Source organism: Poromitra crassiceps (genome assembly GCF_964638095.1).
Source record: "Poromitra crassiceps genome assembly, chromosome: 2".
Taxonomy (NCBI): Eukaryota; Metazoa; Chordata; class Actinopteri; order Beryciformes; family Melamphaidae; genus Poromitra; species Poromitra crassiceps.
In genome coordinates, this window is record NC_139624.1 from 88597663 (window position 1) to 88612171 (window position 14509).

Consider the following 14509-nt stretch of genomic DNA (forward strand, 5'->3'; position numbering starts at 1 on the left):
TAAAACCATTTTCAGATTTTCTGTTTCCATACAGACCAACAGCGTTGGTTAGTTGTTGATATTTATAGAGATATTGCCCCTCTCAAATAAATTATTTTTGAGGCAGTAGGCAAACTGTAATGGCGTCGATTTCCGAAAAAGAATCTCGACTCGAACACAGCCAAAGAGTCCAGTATAGACAAGAGCATATGTCATTTCTTGGTTTTTTCCATAGGTATTTTCAAATCACTGTTCTAATACATATCTAGGGGGTAAGTCCTCCTTTAAATATCGGCCTAATGATATCTTCCGACCTGGCGTTAATTTAGCGCTTTGCGCTTTTGAAAAGCAGGCCTATTCAGTGCGCTGGTTGCGCGGAGCTCTCCTCTGTCACCCTTCTCTGTGTCACTCCCTCTCTCTTGCTCATATCAGTCTGACAGGCACAATACGACTCTCTCTCTCTCTCTGACTCGCTCGCTCAGACAGACACAACACACGTCCCATAGGAAAAAGAAGTTGTAAGTTCACGATTTCAGACGGCAGCCCGTCTTTATTGTCACACGAACACACTACAACACATGCATGCGGCCACTACACACACTCATGCTGACGGTGGCCGGTGAAATATGTCCTCTGCATTTGACCCATCCAGGCTTGTCCTTTCCTCCAGGGGGCAGGCCAGGAGCAGTGGTCGCTATTTCTTTCCAGCGCCCGGGGACCTTCATTGGACCATCATTGGACCAACTTCAGATGTTGTCGTCACTGGTCGGATGACGATCTTCTGCATGTTTTTAGTGGGGGGTTATGTACGGAGGAACCCCCTGGGTTCACTGCCTGGCTTGTGAAATCTCCCACCATGCAATGGGCTACTCCATTTCGCTACTAAATAGCAACCAAATGAGGCGAAATAGATACAAAGGTAGATCTAAATAATGTGTAATGGTAACACAACCTGCAATTGTAGAACATTTCAATATTGGACCAAATAAAACATCGAAATGAAAACACCACCCTATGTGAAACATATACTGTCATGTTGTCATGTCATATATATGTCAATGTCATGTCAATATGTCATATTGGGGCTATATATATCCCTTGTAGATTTAACGTGATTTAGATAAGTGACAGCGTAAGGCGCTTCTACTGTCATGTGCTATACTGTGATGTCTGCTCCAATAACTTGGCCCTACTTCACATTTAGTTTTACAATAAAAACACATTTCTGCAATGACTTTACATAATGTAGGCTATATTTATGTGCATCATCCTACCTGCAGCAGGGGAGAGAAAACGATATCTTTCTGGACAAACTTTCACCAATCTAATTAATCTCATCATGACATAGGGATAGGCTATATTTTTCTAGCTGATGCGTTTAGAACATTCTTTTCACTTTGATCTTGCTATAGTGTAGCGTATTTACATGCTTGCAGTATTTAAACTGCAGTTAGATTGGTTTGAGAAGCATAATAATATGGAATAATAGCCTATATATGGAGACAGACAGACGGGATGAAGGGAGGGGGGGGGAGCAGAGCGCTTGGCTTTGTCTGGTTTTACTGGATTTCTCCTGGAATTGGAGCTTAAAAGGCAAGCGTGTGACTCTTTACTGCACTTCTCCAATGAACAGATGGTGCATAATTTTATGCTTAAAAGGCGTGGTTATACTGGTTGAGGCCGCGTGTAGCGCCGGCACCAAGATATCGAGTGCGCTGGTCCACACCCACTAATCTGGGCTGCGCCAGGCCATAAACGCAGTTTCTACGCCGATGCAACGATAGAGCCCATACAGTATACAGATTATACAGGCTAATACAGTATACAGATTATACAGGCTAATACAGTGTACAGATTATACAGGCTAATACAGTGTACAGATTATACAGGCTAATACAGTATACAGATTATACAGGCTAATGCTACAGTTTACAGATTATACAGGCTAATGCAGTATACAGATTATACAGGCTAATACAGTATATAGATTATACAGGTTTATACAGTATACAGATTATACAGGCTAATACAGTATACCGATTATACAGGCTAATACAGTATACAGATTATACAGGCTAATACAGTAATAATAATAATAATAATAATAATAACTTTAATTTATATAGCGCCTTTCATAAAACCCAAGGTCGCTTCACAAGAGTGGGATACAGATAGGGGAGAGAGGGGGAGGAAAAACAAACAAACAAAACAAACAACAGGGATGGTTGAACTAAACTGAACTAACTAATGTGGAAAGGCCATGGAAAAGAGGTGTTTTGAGGTGTGTTTTGAAACTGTTCAGGGTCGGGGCATTACAGATTTCGGCAGGGAGAGCGTTCCAGAGGGTGGGGGCAGCCACGCTGAAGGCTCTGTCCCCAAAGGTTTTGAGTCTGGTACGGAGGATGGATAGCAGACCCGCGTCTGAAGACCGCAGGTTCCGGGATGGAGTGTGTTGGTGAAGGAGGTCGGACAGGTATTGGGGGGCAAGTGCGTGAAGGGATTTGTAAGTGAGAAGGAGGAGTTTGTACAGGATGCGGAACTTGACCGGGAGCCAGTATACAGATTATACAGGCTAATACAGTATACAGATTATACAGGCTAATGCTACAGTATACAGATTATACAGGCTAATACAGTATACAGATATACAGATATACAGGCTAATACAGTATACAGATTATACAGGCTAAAGTATACAGATTATACAGGCTAATGCTACAGTGTACAGATTATACAGGCTAATACAGTATACAGATTATACAGGCTAATACAGATTATACAGGCTAATACAGTATACAGATTATACAGGCTAATGCAGTATACAGATTATACAGGCTAATACAGTATACAGATTATAGGCTAATACAGTATACAGATTATAGGCTAATACAGTATACAGATTATACAGGGTAATACAGTATACAGATTATACAGGCTAATACTACAGTATACAGATTATACAGGCTAATACAGTATACAGAGTATACAGGCTAATACAGTATTAGGGCTGTCACTTTTTCCCAAAATAAAGTTCGAACAAACTTTAATTGCCCGCAAATCGTTCGAATTCGAATTGGTTAATTTATTTATTTTTTATTTTTTTTTGCAGGCCAGGCCACCGGGCATCGGCCCGACATGTTAGCTTGGACGCTCACAGTCACAACACTGCCTCACAAACTTGGCTGCATCCAACTCGAGACAACTTTTCAGACCCTGGAGACAATCTTTCTCAGAAGAGACTAACGCGACAAATCTGGAGACTTTTTCTGACATGGGATTAACATTACCAGCAAGCAGCAGTTGGTTAATTTTGGTTAATAAAAAAAAAATAATAATAATAATAAAAAAAAAAAAAAAAAAAAAATCGAACAGGTCAATTATACATTCGAACATGCCCTCCTCCCCCACATTCGAAGTTGAATTCGAATTTCGAATAAAAAGTGACAGCCCTATACAGTATACAGATTATACAGGCTAATACAGTATACCTCGTCGCCAACTAAGTGCATGCTCTTGTTGGGAAATTGTTTCAATTGCCACATGACCTGCAGTAAAATCGCCAGTGCATGTGAGAAGTGTTTCAATTGTTGGTTCTAAAATAAAGACCCTGGTCTTCTACCTGCTCTATTTGTAAAGCACCTTGATCTTGTTGTGACTTGGCAGCACTATATAAATATACAATTTATTAATTGATTGACCTCAAACTTGGCTGCAGCACCAACAAACACACCCTCAGAGCTACGGGTGTAAGAAAATATCGATACACTCGAGTATCGCGATATTATGTTTTGTGATCTTGTATTGATTCTCAAAAACAAAACAAAAAACGATTTTTTTCTGACCTGGAATGAGCCGGCCAAGACGCATCTCAAGGGCTTACTGACTGACTGACTGACTGACTGGCTGGCTGGCTGACTGACTGACTGGCTGGCTGGCTGGCTGACTGACTGACTGACTCGCTGGCTGACTGATTGGCTGACTGACTGACTGACTGACTGACTGGCTGACTGACTGACACCCCATTGTTGAAACACACACGCGCAAGTGTTGAGCAGCCACAGCAGTCCAGGTCCAGCTTAACTAGTCTCGCCTAGTCTTGTTAATTAATAGTTTACACGTAAAGATTTGTGGCAGTGGTTCATTTTGTGTTGTTTTTAAACTTCCAACCGCCAGATAGCAGTGTTGCATCTTCAGCTATTTTACTCTTTTTTTACCCTTTTTACTTTTTACCTATTTTATTAATATGGTGGTGTGTCCTTCTTTATACTATGACTGTTTTGCTCAAATTTGATTTAAAACAAATCATAATGTACAGCAGTGTTTCCCCTAGAACATTTTTCAGGCCTGGAGGGATTTCGAAACATACCCCGACCGCAACGGTGGGGGCCCTCTGCTGGCGACGCTAAACTTTTAGCTAACCTGTTTGCATCTATGTTCGCAATGGCATCCCAAGTATCATCATACTATTATGGGATGCGATGCGAACAGTTGTATTATGGGATGTGCGTTTCCCAGGCAACAACACACGTTGACACGTTTTGGAACAGCGCCGCACGTTGGCACAATGCTCCTAAAAGCAAAATGCTTATTGTTTTGAATGATTTGGCATCTTCTATTACTGTCAACAACAGTATTGTTGTATTGTAATAATATGCCATAAAGGTTTATTGAAATTTTGGGGGAAGCATAAAAAAAAAAAAAAAAAAAATCTGGCCTGGCGGTGGCGCCGATGGCCTGGCAGGGCCGCCAGGCCTGTAGAATGGTAGGGGAAACACTGATGTACAGTATCTCCTTGCTTACAGTATCACAATATATTGAACCATAACCCCTGTATCGTGATACGTATATCATATCTCCAGATTCTTGCCCTACTCAGAGGCTCACGGCATGAAACAAAAAGTCATCAGTGGGGATAAACTCCTCAAAACGGGAGACAAAAAAACAGCATCTATCAAACTATGGTTTGTACCTCACTTGAAACACGGTGTATTAATCTTAATAGATTCTGGAGAGTGTTATATATTGTGAATTCAGGTGATTATGTAGCAAAATTCACACTAAATGTGATACACCTTTCCGTGAATTTAAAACACGTTGAAGTCTTTGACCTCCTAATTTCCTCTGTCACTCTCTTGAAAGAGACCCTTGCTTGAAAGGCAGCTCTGGAGACCTTGAAAAGTGGCAGGTTTGACAGACTTTTATGTTCACAACATATAAATATATATATATAGCTTATAAAGCATATAAAGCTTAATTATATTGGTCCCAGGAGAGTCACTCTTTTATCCTCACTGCCTCTACAACAGTGATTAAGGCTGTGGAGAAAAGCCAGAAGTCACGTCTCGCTACAGATTATTTCTTTCTTTCTTAATTTTTTATGAATCTGCAGTATTTTTGTGAACAACTTCTATGCAGTACAAATGTTACTTCCCCCCCAGCTTTATTCTCAGATGGGAAACAGGAACATTAAGGTTGTTTCATGTAGACTATGGCCCAGGGCCGCTGCTGGCCATTTGGGTGCCTTAAGCGTAATTGTTTTGTGGTGCACAACACCACAGGCTAATGCCCCCCCCCCCCCCCCCCCCCCGCAAAACTTTCAATAACTGTCAAACGAAAGACTGCAAAATCATTAATTATCAACGATACTAGTGTATCTCACATTACATTACATGTGACAAACAAACAATTGTTAGAATTACTGTACATGTCAGCAAACAAGCAATTGTTAAACTGTACATGCAACAGGGGCGGACTGGGATCATAATTCAGGCCGGGCATTAGATACCAAGCAGGCCAGGCCGATATGGGGTGATGTGCGTGCCGGCGTCCGAAGGGCGGCGGCGAAAAATTTGGGCTGTTTGAAGCCCAATTTGGGCCGTTTGAAGCCCAATTTGGGCCATTTGAAGCCAGATTTGGGCTGTTCGTTTGAAGCCAGATTTGGGCCAGTTGAAGCCAGATTTGGGCCGTTTGAAGCCCAATTTGGGCCGTTTGAAGCCCAATTTGGGCCGACTCCAATGAGATGCACCCTTTAACCCTGAATAAAGTAATAAAACCACTAGTAAACCAGTAGGCGGCGCCTGGCCTGCTGTTCAGTGAGTGGCCTGACTGAGGGCACCAATTTTTTTTTTTTTTTTTTTGGTGCCCTCAGTCACATGATGCCCTACGCAGTCTGCGTACTCTGCGTATAGGGTGCAGCGGCCCTGCTATGGCCCCTATTCTCCCACAGGCCTTCAGCGCTAAAACGGGCCTTCGGCGCTAAAAAACGTGCCTTGCGCCTGTCTCGAGAAGATATCAACATGGCTTTAGGCTGGTAAATGCGCTTTACGCTGAATGGGCGTGGCGCACTCCCTGAATGGGCGTTTCGGCCTTAAATGCCGGCCTAATGATATCTTCCCACCTGGCGTAAATTTAGTGCTTTGCGCTTTTGAAAACCAGGCCTATTCAGTGCGCCAGTTGAGCGGGGCGCTCCTCTGCCTCTCCCCTGTCACCCTTCTCTGTCTCTCTCTGAAACCAGGCCTATTCAGTGCGCCAGTTGCGAGGAGCGCTCTTCTGCCTCTCCTCTGTCACCCTTCTCTGTCTCTCTCTGACTCCCTCGCTCAGACAGACACAACACACGTCCCATAGGAAAAATAAGTTGTAAGTGCACTGCCTGTGAAATGTCCCAGCATGCATTGTGCTACTCCATTTCGCTACTAAATAGCAACCAAATGAGCCGAAATAGATATAAAGGTAGATCTAAATAATGTGTAATGGTAACACAACCTGCAATTGTAGAACATTTCAATATTGGACCAAATAAAACATCGAAATGAAAGCACCACCCTATGTGAAACATATATGTCATCCTGGGCCTATATATATCCCTCGTCGATTTAACGTGATTTAGATAAGTGACAGCGTAACGCGCTTCTACTGTCATGTCCTACTGTGATGTCCGTCCAAATAAATTGGCCCTACTTCACATTCTAGTTTTACAATAAAAACACATTTCTGCAATGACTTTACATAATGTAGGGTATATTTATGTGCATCATCCTACCTGCAGCAGGGGAGAGAAAACGATATCTTTCTGGACAAACTTTCACCAATCTAATTAATCTCATCATATAGAGATAGGCTATATTTTTCTAGCTGATGCCTTTAGAACATTCTTTTCACTTTGAGCTTGCTATAGTGTAGCGTATTTACATGCTTGCAGTATTTAAACTGCAGTTAGATTGGTTTGAGAAGCATAATAATATGCACGCGGCCTCAACCATTATAACCACGCCTTTTAAGCGTAAAATTATGCACCATCAGCTCATTGGTGAAGTGCAGTAAAGAGTCACAAGCTTGCCTTTTAGGCTCCAATTCCAGGAGAAATCCGGTAAAACCAGACAAAGCCAAGCGCTCTGCTCCCCCCCCCCCCCTGCTCCCCCCCCCCCCCTCCCTTCATCCCGTCTGTCTGTCTCCATATAGGCTATAGGCTATTATTCCATATTATTATGCTTCTCAAATCAATCTCACTGCAGTTTAAATACAGCAAGCATGTAAATACGCTACACTATAGCAAGATCATAAATGGTAAATGGCCTGCATTTATATAGCGCTTTTATCCAAAGCGCTTTACAATCAGTAGGTAGTCTACATTCACCCATTCATACACCGATGGCGGCAGGCTGCCACGCAGGGTGCCTACACACCAGCAAGGAGGGTTAAGTGTCTTGCCCAAGGACACAACGACAGCAGCTGGGAGGGAGCGGGGATCAAACCGCCAACCCTTGCGTCATTGGCCGACCCGCTCTACCTCCTGAGCTAAAGCCGCCCCAGATCAAAGTGAAAAGAATGTTCTAAACGCATCGGCTAGAAAAATATAGCCTATCCCTGGATGTCATGATGAGATTAGATTGGTGAAAGTTTGGGCAGAATGATATCGTTTTCTCTCGCTACCTTTTCTTCTCCCCCACTGCACAGGTAGGATGATGCAACAGCCTCTGAATGACAGGGGCTCAAAACTACGGTATAACAACTTTTTTTTCATCGGTCATTGTGCCTGTCTGACGCGCGAGAGAGAGGGAGTGAGAGAGAGAGAGAGAGGGAGAGAGTGTGAGATCGGCAGAGGAGAGCTGCGCGTACTGTAATTACGCACAGTAATATCCGCGGCGCACTGAATAAGGCCTGGTTTTGAAAAGCGCTAAGCGCTAAATTAACGACAGGGGGGAAGATAGCGTTAGGCCAGTATTTAAGGCCGAAACGCCCATTCTGGCCTATTCTGGCACTGCGCCATGCCTCTTCGGCATAAAGCGCATTTCGGGGCCTAAAAACATGATGCTATCTTCCCGAGTCAGGCGCAAAGCGCGTTGTTTTGCATTTAACGCCAGTTTAGCGCCTAAGGCCAGTGGGAAGATAGAGGGGCCTTTAGGTGGGTTTCCATCCACCTGTTTTTATGCAAATTTTCAATTTGCGCATGAAAAACCTGCCCAGAAAACATTTTAACAGATCCAATCGTTGTCGGTTCAAGACGTTATTACCATTTGAAAAATCCTTAGAACGAGTTTTAAGGCTGGAACCAAGCCAACCCATGACCTACTGAATCGTGAGTGACCATAAAAGATTTCACTTGGAGCAACAACCTGGAGCAAGAGATGTCACACTCTATTCGACCGGCTATTTGAAGCCCACTTCTAGCCAAAACTGTTTCATTGTATTTTTTGCCTACTAGCCGTGAGATGGATAATCTCCCATCATGTTTGCAATGTCAATAATACCCAGTGAGCACCAATCGAGATTCAGCGTTGATTTCTAGTTGAAAAGATTTGGTCTGACTATCCTCTTTTCAACCAGCTAAAATGCAGTTAACATCAACATCATGTTGAGTCGTAGCTTGAAAGAAAGATGATATTGAGAAATGTGGTACCTACAAAAATATCTAATTTCAACACATTTAATGTAAAATTTTACATTATATAAATATGGAACAGGCAAACAGCACAACTGACTAATTGTCCGCATAATTATTAGTGGATGGAAACGCGTATAATTTCACATTTTCTTTTGCTGATTTTCTGAAAATTCAGTTCAGATTTGCGATACACTTCAATGGAAACAACTTATGTACTGGAAGGTGTAGACATCCCTGAAATGGTTTGTGTGTGAGAACTCCCACTTTGACTGTTACGTAACCGTGGTGCCTCGTCTTTGTGGTATGGAAACCCCCCTTGAACGTGTGCGATTGGGCCATCCATCCCCTTCACTCCCGGTCCCAGCCTCTGCTAAGGGCTAGAGCCCTGGGGCAGAGAATGCTGGTGCTAATACAGAGAGCAACAGGTAAATTAACCTGAAGCAGATTAGCCCGTAAAGCCTGCCAAGCTCAACGTGACACAAATGCACTGCTGTGTGCAGGTGGAAGCCTTTAGCACTATAGGTGGAAAATACCCAGATATGGTTTATTAGACAGTATCCAATTATTATATCATATTAGTTGAAAGTATGGAATCGCACACAATAGAAAGGTACTCACTATTTCAAAATTACACCTTGACAATGATCCTTGATGTCAGGATTAGATCCTGTATGTTTAAATTGTAAAGGGTATTTTGAAGCTTGTTTCTGCAAAATACTAGCAATCTCGCGTGCTCGATTTCGAGGATATAGACCATGGAGACGATGCGCCATGGGCGCAACATTTTGTGGGATTTATGACATCATTGATGATGTCACAATTTTGTCACAAATCACTGATGATGTCACTGTGTAGCGGGCACGCTCATTTTTCTATTGTGGAAACGATGCACCATGGGCGCAACATCATGTGGGATTTATGACATCTCTTATGTATTTGTAAGAGGTCATGTGTATGGGAACCCACACAAGGGGTCCGAGATACCCGCCGAGCGAACCATCCGTTACCCCCAACCTCAGTCACTAGTCATTACCTTTACCTCATCAAAGTAGGCTAAAAATGGGTCCCAGACAGCTGAGAACCTTTTAAGCGAGTTGGTTCTCAGGGGACTGAGTCTCTCCATCTGTACAACAGAGATCATGTCCATCAGCCACACCTGAAAAGAAGGTGAGGAGGAGGACTTCCATTCCTTCAGAATGAGTCTTTTGGCGACAGTTGTCCCTAGTGTCAGAGATTATTGCGCAGCTGTAGGGAAGTTCAGAGAGGACGAGCCAAAGATGGCGAGTTCTGCCTCCGGCTGTAGGGCCCAGAATCCCGTTAATGAAGGGCAGAACCAGAAGGCATGAGATAGTGTGCCCTCTGACACCTGACACAAGATCAGGTTGATGAGATCACCTGTGTCTTCCCATACTCCTGTAATCATCATCATCATTCATCATATAAAATTGAGTAAGTGGGCTCTGTCTGTCTGTGATTTTCGTCCCACATTGTGAGATTTGTGATGATTTTGGCCAGTAATGATGTCACTGATGAGGTCACAATGTCTATGACATCATCAGTGATGTCACTCAAGCACTTGATGTTGTCATCAGTGATGGTCACTCGAGCAATGTGATGTCACTGATGATGTCACAGTGTCTATGACATCATCAGTGTCTATGACATCATCAGTCAATGTGGAAACTCTTTTCTCTCACTACTGATCACTCACTGACGTCATCAGTGATGCGAAGTTGCGCAATTGTGCGCTGAGTGATGTCACTCGAGCACTCAATGATGTGATCAGTGATGGTCACTTGCGCAATTGTGATGTCATCAGTGAGTGATGTCAGTGATGCGAAGTTCAGCAAGTGTGCGCTGCACATGCCAATAGAGCAGGCGATAGAGCTGCGTATGTGAGGTCGCGCAGCAGGCGAGCTGCAGGGCATGCGAGGCGATGCAGCAGGTACTGTATTATTGAAATGGATACCCAAGACATGTCTTCTTGAGTTCAGTATACTGTTATGATCCTCTGGATTCAGGCTGTGATGTCCTCAGACCTTTATGCTTAGTTTTATGGACTTGTAAAACTTCCAAACATTTTCCCACTCAGGTCTCAGTTCAGCGCACGGACGGCAGAGGAGAGAAAATGGGCACAGATATTGCCTGCTGACCATGGCTAAAGTCACAGATTGGCCTGGCTGCAGAGATGAGATGACATTTCTGTGGAAACAAGAGCAGCATAATCTTAATGAGTTCTGCTGGGCTGAGAGAGGGAGGACGGCGCTCCGGACATGCCATACCACCTAGAGTGGAAAACAAACACAGGAAACTGAAAAATGGCAGAGAGACAGAAAGATAACAGAGAGGATTCCTGTTACAGTGAATGAGAGAAGTTTCTGAATGCTTCTCTGTAACCCTTAATATTACTACATGTATCTTCAATACTTCCAATTGGCTATTTTAAAGCAGAGCATCCTCACCCATCTTAGGGCTGGGAATTATGGACAAAATTAAATATCACAATATTTTTGACCAAATACCTCGATATCGATATTATTGTAGAGATGGCTATCGGTACTTTCACAAAATATTTACACTATGAGATTTTTTTTATAAATAATCATCAGTAGGCTAATGTAGATATGACTAAGTGGGTAAAGGTAAATAATAGAACAGTCTGGTAAGTTCAGGAAATGACATCACTTTACTGTAATGCAGCGTTTAAAACCAGGAAAAACACTTCACAATATTATTATCCAAAATCTTTTTCTGTTCTTTTCCTTTCTTCTTCTTTTTTAAATCAAGTTTGATCAAGACAGTGAGGCGCTTCACCCGCAGGATGTAGCTATAGCGCATGGGAGGATCACGCTATTCCCCCCAGTTCCCCTACCCCCGAACAGGCATGCCCCAACCGACCAGAGGAGGCACGAGTGCAGCGACCAGGACACATACCCATAATCAGGCTTCCCACCCGCAGACATGGCCAATTGTGCCTGTATGGACGCCCAAGCCAGAGGTAACACGGGGGTTAGAACCTGCGACCCTCGTGTGGGAATCTACCGCTGCACTACCCGGGCGCCCGATGTCCAAAATCTATTCGACGATACAATATCGATATATTGCCCTGCCCTAATCCATCTACGAGTTAATTGACTCCTCTAAAAACGACACCCTTCTAGCCTGAGAGCGTCCGTGTGACACCGCCATGAAACATCTGGCTGAAGATGGAGAAGCATTGCATTGTGGGCCAGGGATGAGAGCCGAGCTGTCAGCTACTTGCTCTTTTATTATGCTTATAGAACAACCACTTAGTCCGATGACGATGAATAATTGAGTGGAACGAGTTCCCCGCCACAGTGGCATGCAACGCAGGATGAGCGGGACCCGGGAGACACGAGCGTCAGGCAGGCCAATAAAATATGTTAAGTGGCAGGAGAGCATTACGGAGAATTTGTAGAGGCGACGCGGAGAGAGAGATAAATTATCTCTCCCCTAATGCGAAGCAACGTAAGCAAATGAGCCGTGGCAGATCACCTTTCTCTCATGGATCCCTCCCTATTATGTCAAAGGACCGGGGGAGAGAGGGGAGGGGAGGGGAGGGGAGGGGAGAGAGGGGAGGGGAGAGAGGGGAGGGGAGGGGAGGGGAGGGGAGGGGAGGGGCAGGCAGACCGGGAGCAGAATCAGATTAGCAGTGGTGGCAGCGGGGAGATGCTGTCTGTGTGGACTAGAGGGAGAGGAAAAGCATAGTTAATGGCATGTAAATATGGTTAATGCCATGTAAATATGCGGAAGTCGGACATAACATCTTGTTGTCTTTGAGTCTATGTACAGCAGAGGAGACAAATACAAAGTTAAAGCTCACTATGTTAAAGAAGTCATATTCAAAGGTAGGGCTGGGCGATATGGACAAAATCAAATTGTTGAACATGTACAGTACCGCAATATTGTTTTCACAAAATATTGACACAATGAGACTTTTGATTGATAATCATCAGTAATGTGGATATAATGACTAAGTGGGTAAAGGCAAATAGAACAGCTAGAACAGTCTGGTAAATTATGAAAATGTTTTACTGTAATGCAGCCTTTAAAACCAGGAAAAGACAACACTTATGCCATATCACCATATTACAATATCCAAAATCTAAGATTTTGGAAAATCTAGTGTAATATCACGATATTGATATATTGCCCAGCCCTAATTCAAAGGCGTGAGACACAGCGCAGTTTTAGGTAAAATAGTTTTTTGCCTGGTTGCCATACCCAGTTCAAATAACAGAATTTAGAGTGATGGGCGTCTCGTTTGCGGGAGCTGTTCCCTGGTGTAATGAGCCCTGGTGGAGGAGCACTGTCAGTGGGGGGGGGGGGGGGGGGGGGGTGGGTGGCAGCAGTCGTCCCTGTCCCCCACCCAGGGGGAGGGGGGTGCGTGCTGCCCCAGCACCAGTCCCCAGATGACATTAACCTTCATCATGGTGAAGAGGCGCTAAGTCCCCCCTAAAGCAGCACTCTGAGAGCTAAAGCACTGCAGTGACACTTTGATCTGCCCTGCCTGATTACAGCCACGGAGGAGAGGAGAGCCGGGGGGGGGGGAGGGGTGAAGGACCCCTGGGACCCTGGCCGAGAGTCGAATTAGAAAGGGTCTCTCTCTCTTTCTCTCTCTCACTGTCTTTTTCTGCCACTTTTCTCTCTCTACTTGTCCCTCGCGCGCTGTGCGCGCGTGCGCACACACACACACACACACACACACACACACACACACACACACACTGGCCCTGTCTTGGCCTGGAGATGGATCATACAGTCAGTGGTGTGACTGTGCACCATCACACACACACACACACACACACACACACACACAGGTGTTGAGAGCTGACCTTTGCAGTGCGTTCCCAGCAGTCTGCTCCAGCCTGTAAAACCACCTCAGTGGCGGACGAGCAGTGGACACTTCTACATGTCTCTCTCTCTCTCTCTCTCTCTCTCTCTCTCTCTCTCTCTCTCTCTCTCTCTCTCTCTCTCTCTCTCACCCAGGGGTGGGTAGTAATGTGTTACCTAACACACATGAAAGGAGCGAGTACTTTTCATGTTCATATGTTTAAACTGTACTACTTTTTAATACATTGACACCTTTGCTTCAAGCAGGACAAAAGACAAAGACGTTGACATGTCAATTCATTTAATTTGTCCACTCTGGGACATGGAGAAAGAGGGCTAGAGAGGAAGAGCTGGAGTGAGAGTGGGTGGGGTATATAGGCTATCCTTGTTTGATTAGCCTGATCTACTTCATTAAACAAAGTTTTATCAGCAAGTGCTGTTTTTTATTATTATTATTTTGCTCTTGCCCGCTAGAAAATATTAAAATTGAAAGTATAACTTGCACCGTACTTTGAATAATTGAATAACCAGGTACTTTTTACTTTTACTTGAGTAAGTTTCTCAAATGGTGATTTTCACTTTTACTTACTTACTTAGTCATTTCTTATGGGAGTAATTGTATGTATGTGTGTGTCTTTGACTTGAGTATAGATTTTCAGTACTCTAGCCACCACTGCTCTGACCCCACCCCCTCTCCAACTCACACGCGCAGGACAACTGAAGAGCAGAGGCCCCTGGTTATACTCATCATAACAAATGACGGCTTATGCTTTGTTTCTGATGAGTTCTACTGCC

At 44.0% G+C, this 14509-nt stretch overlaps 1 protein-coding gene across 1 annotated transcript in view; it reads left to right on the forward strand.

Annotated features, from left to right (window-relative positions):
• pou6f2 (POU class 6 homeobox 2) overlaps positions 1-14509 on the forward strand; it is a gene marked incomplete at its 3' end in the record, with an annotated part of 136558 nt that overhangs the window by 103871 nt on the left and 18178 nt on the right. The gene's annotated exons all lie outside the window — the stretch shown is intronic.